At 33.9% G+C, this 8,877-nt stretch overlaps 1 pseudogene; it reads left to right on the forward strand.

Annotated features, from left to right (window-relative positions):
* Positions 1-3,458: 3,458 nt before the first annotated feature.
* LOC128205995 (uncharacterized) lies at positions 3,459-4,897 on the forward strand (annotated as a pseudogene).
* Positions 4,898-8,877: the final 3,980 nt, after the last annotated feature.

Raw genomic sequence — 8,877 nt, forward strand, 5'->3', positions numbered from 1 at the left:
TGTAACTGTCAAACTAAACTTTAAAGGATGTCCAGTTTGACACCCCGTCATATGTTAAGTACTTGGGTATTTTGCTGGGATTACCCCTTACCCCTTGGTCAGAATCTTCTGTCTCACTTGAAGAGCTATATCTCTTCCCCCTTTTATCTAATGATGGTGATCTACTACTGGATGAGGACAAACTACTACTGTAATGCCTATGAGCACGCCTCTTTCTAGACCTTGAGCGTTTTGATTTGTTGTGTGTGCGTGACATAGATCTTTTTGATTTTTTGTTTTCTATAAGGTGATTTTGAATGTGATCTACTACGATGCCTATTTTTACGTGATTTATGTTTAGATTTAGAATGGACTGATTTATTAAGATACCTCCCCGTATGTGACTCATCTGTTTCAGTATCACTGTCGGTGTCTATTTCTTTTAAGTTGGTTACCCGTTCAACAGAATGTTTGCTTTTCTTTTCAGGGACCTCCACCAACTTCACAGTAGACTTCACTCTACTACCCTCAACTTTTTTAAGCCTAGGTACCTGCACTGTCGCCACTTTCTGTTCAGGAGTAAACTCCAATTTTACGGTTTTCAGTGTCTTTGGTATCTTAGGTGTAACAACCATTTTTTTTGGAATGGCCCCTAACTTTTCACCTATTGGTGTGAGAGGCACATCAGGTAATGAGTCAACCCCCTCCCTTAAAATTTTCAATTGCCGTCTCAAATCTGCATCCAATAGATCATGCTCGAGAGATTTAGCTGGCTCTTCCATTGAAAAGTCCAGCAGACTCGATATTTTATCGTAAGTCTCCTCTCCGAACACATACTTCAACTTTTCTTCATCAAATGGACCATTTGTTTCCCTATACCTTATAAATAGGTTTGATTTTTTCTCCCCGTGCCCCGGTATAATAGCTGCAATTTCCTCCTTTGTAGCCAAATTTATTTTCAACGCCATTCTTATTATTAATATTCTTCTCTTTTCACTTTATATCATTTATTAAATTATGATGATTTAAACATGATTGTGTGTTGATGTGTTTTTGGTTCAAATCTCCAATATCAAAAATAGTTAATACTAGAAATAGTAAATGATATGACAAATGAGTAAAATCCTCCAAATGCTGATATAGCGCTAACTCAATGCCTACTGGTGTAAACAATACACTTTACCACCACGTATACAAATACACCCAAGACTGTGTATAAAATACACCCAAGACTGTGTAAAAAATACACCAATATATGTCTTAGCAATTTCTAGATACCCAATATCTAAGCAAATGTATCACTAGCACTTTCAAGAAAAAATCCTGTTCAATATCACCATTAGATAAAGAATACCCAATGTGACTAATACAAGTGCAAGACACTGCAACCAACCACAAATTCCTCTCACACACAATCAATTTAAAGCGATAACTAATCACAGATCTATATATAAAAAATCCAAAATACTGTTTTTATTTTTAGGTAAATTTTTATCAGGCCAACTATAAGTTCATATATTATCAATAAATATTTTACTTTTTTAAATCTTTAACTTTCCACAAACCTCTCTGTTGTTCTTTTTCGTCTATTGAGGTCTTTCTTGCCTGAATCTGCGACTCCTTGCACTATCAACCTTAACACTTGCTAGTAAAAAATACTAAAACTAAGTGAACAGGCCTCAATTTACACCTACTTGTAAAAAATACTAAGCCAGGTTAAATTTCAACAAAATACACACTTGCTAGTAAAAAATACTACAACAAGTCTACAGTCCAACACAGTTTGTTAGTTAAAACTACTGAACAAAATAGTCCTAATTTTCGCTGGACCAAAACCATGCGACTTCCGGTCAAAATTATGTAATTTTCCAGACGAAGTTTCGTTAATTTTTCTGACACCACTAAAGTGTTTAGTGCGTCTGCCGGCTCTACTAGTCCTAAATACCCTTGATTACTACGTAGGACCCCTTCAAACCACACCAAAACACTCTTATTTTCTCTATGAACACAGAACACTTTTTTCAACGTCTTGTGTCTTCGCGGGCTGCATCCAAAAAGAGCGCATGCGCAGTCTTTCGATCGCACCGTAAGGCTCTACAAAACGCCTCCTCATAGTCGGCCGGGTTACATACAACTAAGTGACAAGCGTCGTCACAACAATAATAACTAAACTAGATTTTGAGGGCAAAACTTATATTAAAATACACGGACACACGACTTACAACAATTGAACATAAATTCGTGAGTTATTTTTTAATTCTAAAATGCATTTCTCAGTTTTCATATACTCATAATTGTTATAAACTGACAAAAATAGTAGGACTTGTAAATGTTTTAGAAATATTCCCCCCTCATCTCCGCCACCCCCCACCCACCCCCGTCCGGGGGTATACCAGGGATAGCCGGGGAATTGGCCGTGTTTTTACCTTCCAGGTGGCCCCGCAGTGCCAGATGAATGTAGTGGATTTACCCGGGGTTGACTGGACCGAAAGTCCAGTAAAGTTGCCTGTGATTAAAGAGGCCTGTTTCTTACGGGCATTGAAGCTATGGAGGCCGTCATGATATTTTTTTTCAAGGCACATACCTATAAACCATAGGTTCGTGGTAAAGGCGAGGTCTTGAAAGGGAAACATCTTTATTACACCACCTGCTCTAATAATATAATGATCGTTTCCACATTTGCAGATTTGTTTGATGCTGCTTTAATTATGTTGTCCTGCAATTTAATCCACAGTGTCTTTTTTAGAAATGTTCTCTGTGTTATTTACATTTTCGATCTTCTGCAATGTCAAAGTCACTACAATTTTATCATGTGCTTCAAGAGGTTTAAATTTAGACCTGACCCAATACTTGGAAATGCTCAAATGATGAATTACTCTTACTAGTCTAAAATGTTTTTTTTGTGATAGTAAGTTACGGAATGAATACAATAGTTTTCTTTTTGGTCTTCATATAATTGCACGTTACTATAAGAACTGTTGTCTTTACAATATATCCACGTTTAAATTGAAGTTAATAGTAAAGCACTGGATCTTATTGCCATTTGTTAAATATTGAGACAGATTTTCATGTGTTATCATCAAAAGCTTTTCATTTATAACTGAGAACCTATGTTTGCAATTAAAAAGCATTTCTTGACATAATTCATGATAGTTGTATGATAAATTTGGTAAGATATAAACTGTTTATTTTTTTTTAAATTTTCGCTCTGCGCTCGCCTCTGAATTGCCTTAAATATAAAAAAAAGTATTTTTATTTTTTTTTCGCTCGCTCGCTCCACCTTGTTCGGAGACTAACTAAACTATTAGGTCAGTTGTATTACCTATTATATAAATATGCGTGTCATTGCAATGTCTATACTGGTTGAGTTTGTAAATCCGAACAGTCTATAGTCCTGTTCAATAACCGTTGTTACCCCCCTTAGCAAATTATCGTTCGTAGTTGACCTCAACTTCCGGTGAGTAACAATTGACAGGATAATGGCGTCGAATAAAGAGGTCGGTGACCCGTGTCAATTTGACAAATTATCAATGCGTGAACTTAAGATATATTTACGAGATAGAAAGCACATGTGTCAGGAAATAGACCGGAGTTAATAAAACGTGCCCGAGGCCTTGTACAAATAGGAAAACGGACATTGAAAGAGATTAATATTCAGGACAATAACAACAAACTTGAACGACAGGAGGAATTATTTACCACGCCGCTAGGTAAAAAATTGCCAGAGCCAGGCAGTTTAAAAGGTTGTTGGGAGGACGATGTGTTAAAAATTCCCTTCTTCAGGACGCAGGATTTATACAATTACCTTGTGTTAAACCATTCACGCACGTTTGACAATCAGAATATGAATGCAAGAAAACAATTAAAAGCCAGTGTTCTACGAAGATGGACATGTCCATAGTGTGAAATACAATCAGATATCACATAAATGTTCCCACTGCTACGTAAGAGCAAAGGTCATTCCGTCCTTACCAGGGTCTGATGTTAAAAAAAGGATTATGAACCATGGGCCTGTCTGTCTAAAGTATCGGGAAAGGTTCATGCTGCTGGATGCAACTGTGCTGCTGGGTAAATTTACTATTCACATTTAGAATAAGATGTATACATGCACTTTTAGATAATAACATCTCCTTTTTATGCAGGGTGTTGACATACTCGTTATTTTATTATGCATCATTATAATGATATCCCATCTGGCAATAATGTTGGTGTTCTAATAAAAGCTTAAGATGCACCAAAATTGCCAGTGATTATAAAATAAATTGACAGAGGCATAGCTGACTGTACGCAGCTGTGCAATGACATTTCGACTGGTCAAAGTTTTTGTAATAAAAAAGCCTGAACTTGAAATACAAAACGAAGGGGCTAGGGGGAGGCAATCAAAAAAATAACTTGGATCGGCGTCATTCCAAAATAGCCCTAGCTACCTGCCTGGTTGTTTGAAAATACCCTGAATTTTAAATGCAAACCGAAGGGGGGGGGGGAGGGGGTTTCGTTCAATGAACTCATTTCAATCAGCGTCATCCAAAAGTAGCAGTAGCTACGTGCCTAGTTGTTCGAAGGAGGTGTTGGTCAATGAATTTATTTAAATAATCGTTATCCAAAAGTGTTCCTAGCTCCCTGTTGTGCGTCCGTTCACGGTTTTGTCAGATTACAGGTTTCTGAATAATTTTTAATTGCAATGAATAATGCAGAATTTTTTATCATACTCGTACAACTTTTCTTTTCATGTTTCAGGGAGGGGGAATCATGCAACCATGTTGCTGCGTTGCTGTACGCCCTTGTTAATATCGGCTCCAAACAGAAGGATGGTTTGAATGCGCCAACTTCAACAAAATGTAAATGGAACCAGCCGAGGAAAAGAAAAAATAAGCCCTCAAAGGTCTCAGCATCTTGTATTCAAAAAGCTGAAATTTGAAAATGACACTTTACAAAAAGTTAGCCCATCTACTAAATGTAATGTTGACAACCTGCACAATGTTAAACCTCTTAATTCATTAGCATTTGGGGAAAAACTTAAAACATGTGCTCCACATGCTGCTTTTTTGTTGAGTGATTCTGAACTTGTTGCACCAGAAGAGCCAATACCAATTCAATTCAATTCAATTCAATTCAATTTATTTAATTGATAAAGGCCTCCGGCCCAAGACAACATATTATACAGATACATATATGTACACAATGAGTGGAAAAGGGTTATGATAATGTTAATATTCAAACTTCTAAGATACAGCTTTACATAAATATTACATGCAAACAAATAATAGTTGATAATAAACATGGTTCAAAAATAAATAAATAATGTTAGAACTGTCAAATAAAAGTTATTAGAATTGACTATGTGAATCAACCAAGTCTTATCAATAATTAATTATTATATATCTGTTAATTACGTATTTAGATGCCAGGAATATAATTATAATACATTTACCAATACTTAAGAGATTTTAATTGTACAACTAAGGTGTTTGTATTTTAATACTAGTATAATATGCTCAAATTGCTTGTCTGAATATACATACAATATACATTCAACAATATAAAACAACATTCAATTTAATGCAATTATATAGATATGGTGAAGAGGAATTGTTAAAACAAAAACAAAAGATTTTTACATTAAAGAACGGACACCAATGCATGACATTGTAACGCAAATATAATAACAATTGTAATTAGGTTGTTTAATGTTGTTTAAGTAAATTTACAGACATATACACATATTGATTTTCCATAATTATAAATAAGAAAATTTGTAAATGGTATTGTTGAAAACAAGACTTATCTTGTCTTATTGTTATTTTACTAGAACACATGTCATAAAATGTATATAACCTGATAAGACACAGATAGACTTATTTGATATTTGAACTGATTAACAGAACAACTATGACAACATAACCTAACGGTAAGACACCATTACTGCATGGAATTATATCCTTTATCCGACAGCCTATTCGAAACGAAAAAATAGATTGTCAATAGGAAACAATATATATTTAAGACATATATATATATATATATATATATATATATATATATATATATATATATATATATATATATATATATATATATATATATATATATATTAATATATAAAACATTCGGCTTACTTCAACATAAAAAGTGTATTATATTGCATCAAATCATATTTATGACCTTTGTAGCATTACTATGTGGATCTCTGAGTCGAAATATTATAATATTAGGTATTTACCATGTATATTTCCAACTGTTAAGAAAACATTTTTTCTAATACACAGAAGTATACATAAAGGCACATATATAACATTATGCATTCAATTATTATCTGTTAAATACAACTTCCTATATTTCATAGCATAAAATATGAACATAGATACATTTAATACAATTTGTTCATTTCTTGAAGACATCAGTACAGTAAATTTGTTAACAGTGGGATCAGTATAATATTTACTAGGCAGGTATTTCAACCTTAAATCATTGTAGTGTTGGCACTTAAACATAAAATGGTACTCAGTTTCTGGTTCTATATTGCAGAGTTTGCATATGCGTCTGTCCCTTGGGGTGCTTATATATCTACCCATTTCGATTTCTAAGTCATGAGAAGAACAACGGAAACATGCAATCGCATTTCTAAATTTTCTTATTTTTACAATGTTAAAATAATTTTCATGACACAAATTATCTTTGAACAAAGAGTAATAAGTTAACTTAGGACTGTCAATAACTGCAGAACGCCATTCCTGCAAGTACTGGTCTTTCAATGTTTGTATAATACGTGATATAAACAGTTTTTCATTGTTCACATTTTGCTCTAACCACACATAGTTATAACCATTTTGACATAAAATGTTCCTTACATTGGTTACCCAATTTCTGTTGCCAATTTGGTCTTGCAAATATAATAAATCATATGCTTTCCTAACAAATCTATAATTAGAAAGTTTAATTATTCTCATCCAATATTTCAAAACACGCTTTATAGCGATAATAAACATGGGAAAACGTCCACAATCACCAAGCACCGGAAATTTCATCGTATGTTTTGGTATGCACATATAACGTTTGCAGGCATATAGTTGTACTTGTTCTGTTGGTACCATCCTTTCTGCACCCCAAATTTCTGCACCATATAACACGATTGGGACAACTTTAGTATCAAATATTTTGAAAAATGTAGATTTATTCATTTGTCCATAGTCATATAGTCTAGATAAAACAGTTAGCAACATTCGTTTTGATTTTAAAGCTTGATCTGACGCCATCCTATTTAAAGATAATTGTCTTGTAAGTAGTACCCCGACATATGTAAAATCATTTACAACATCTAATAACGTCCCTCTATAGTTCCACTTCTCAACTTTAGACAAGGTACCTCCATTCTTAAAAACCATAATTTTAGTTTTCTTAATATTGACATTTAAACCAAACTGATAACAAAATTCACTTAGTGCCTTTAAAAGGCGTTGTAGACCACACGGAGTGTCAGCAAGCAAAGCCAAGTCATCTGCAAAGAACACAGAGTTTATCTGGGTAGTGTCTGGAAATAGCTGTATACCATTAAATGCCGGTGGTTCAATAAGCTTGATAAATTCATTTATGAAGAGAATGAATAAAACAGGTGACGCTATACATCCTTTCCTCAAACCAAGAGGGCAGTTAAAACTTTCAGACAATGTTCCATGATTTGCGCGAACCCTCCCCTTCACTGACAAATACATAGCTCGAAATGAGGAATAAAGTTTTCCATGTATACCGTTGGTCGACATGACATTAAATAACTTGACTCTGTTTACTACATCAAATGCTTTTTGGAAGTCCACATAGGCCACGTATAACTTTTTACCACGTGTAGATAATTGTTTATTAACAAGAGAATGCAATATAAATGCATTGTCGACAGTCCGGTATCCTTCTCTGAAACCTGATTGATTTTCACTTAGCCTATTAAATATATTAATGAAAAATGTAAGGCGGCTATTTATAATGCCAGTGTATATTTTGCCCATAACATTCAACAATGAGATGCCTCGATAATTGTCAGTTACATCAGGATCACCTTTTTTGTATAATGGAATACTAATTGTCTCACGCCATTAACTTGGGTATGTTCCAGTAGAAAATATTCGATTGAATAATTTTCGCAAAACAGGCAGTAAGTAATTCAGGCTATATATAAAACATTCTGGTACTAATTCATCGCTACCTCCACTTTTACCCTTTTTCATATCTTTAATAACGGCTATAATTTCATCGTCCGTGATAGAGTCATTAAAAAGTGCATCCGTTAATTCACCTGTATATACATCATCTGGATATGATAATTCACTATCTTCGAGAGTCAAACTCTGAAAGAGACCTTCAAAATGATCTTTCCATTGATCGATAGATATATTTTCTCTTCTGGATTGTTTATTAACAAGACGTTTAAATTTTTGCCAAAATGACTGACCATCAGAGCAGCTATTTTCAAGATTTATCAGTACATTACTATTAAAATTGTCCTTTTCAGTTTTACAATATTCCCTATACTCGTTTTTCGCTATTAAATAGGCTGATAAGTTGACATTTGTTCTATCACGACGAAACATTCTCAGTGCCCACTGCGTCTTATACTTTAATGTTTTACATGTATTATTAAACCAATTACTACTTTTCTGTTGTGTACTTTTAAATGTCTTTAAACAAGTCTGACTGCATTCCTTTATCAAATCAGTTACAGTAGACACTAGCGTATCTATATCAGTTAACTGGCTTTCAAGCAAAGAGTCAATTTCATTATAAAGTTCATCAGTAAATACATATGACAGTTTCTCTTCAAACGCATTACAATTCTTCTGATTGAATACATATTTCTGTTTTATATTTGACGGTTGTATGATGATCTGAGTTACATGTATAACATTTAAG

This window comes from Mya arenaria, chromosome 10 (genome assembly GCF_026914265.1).
Source record: "Mya arenaria isolate MELC-2E11 chromosome 10, ASM2691426v1".
In the NCBI taxonomy this organism is placed as follows: Eukaryota; Metazoa; Mollusca; class Bivalvia; order Myida; family Myidae; genus Mya; species Mya arenaria.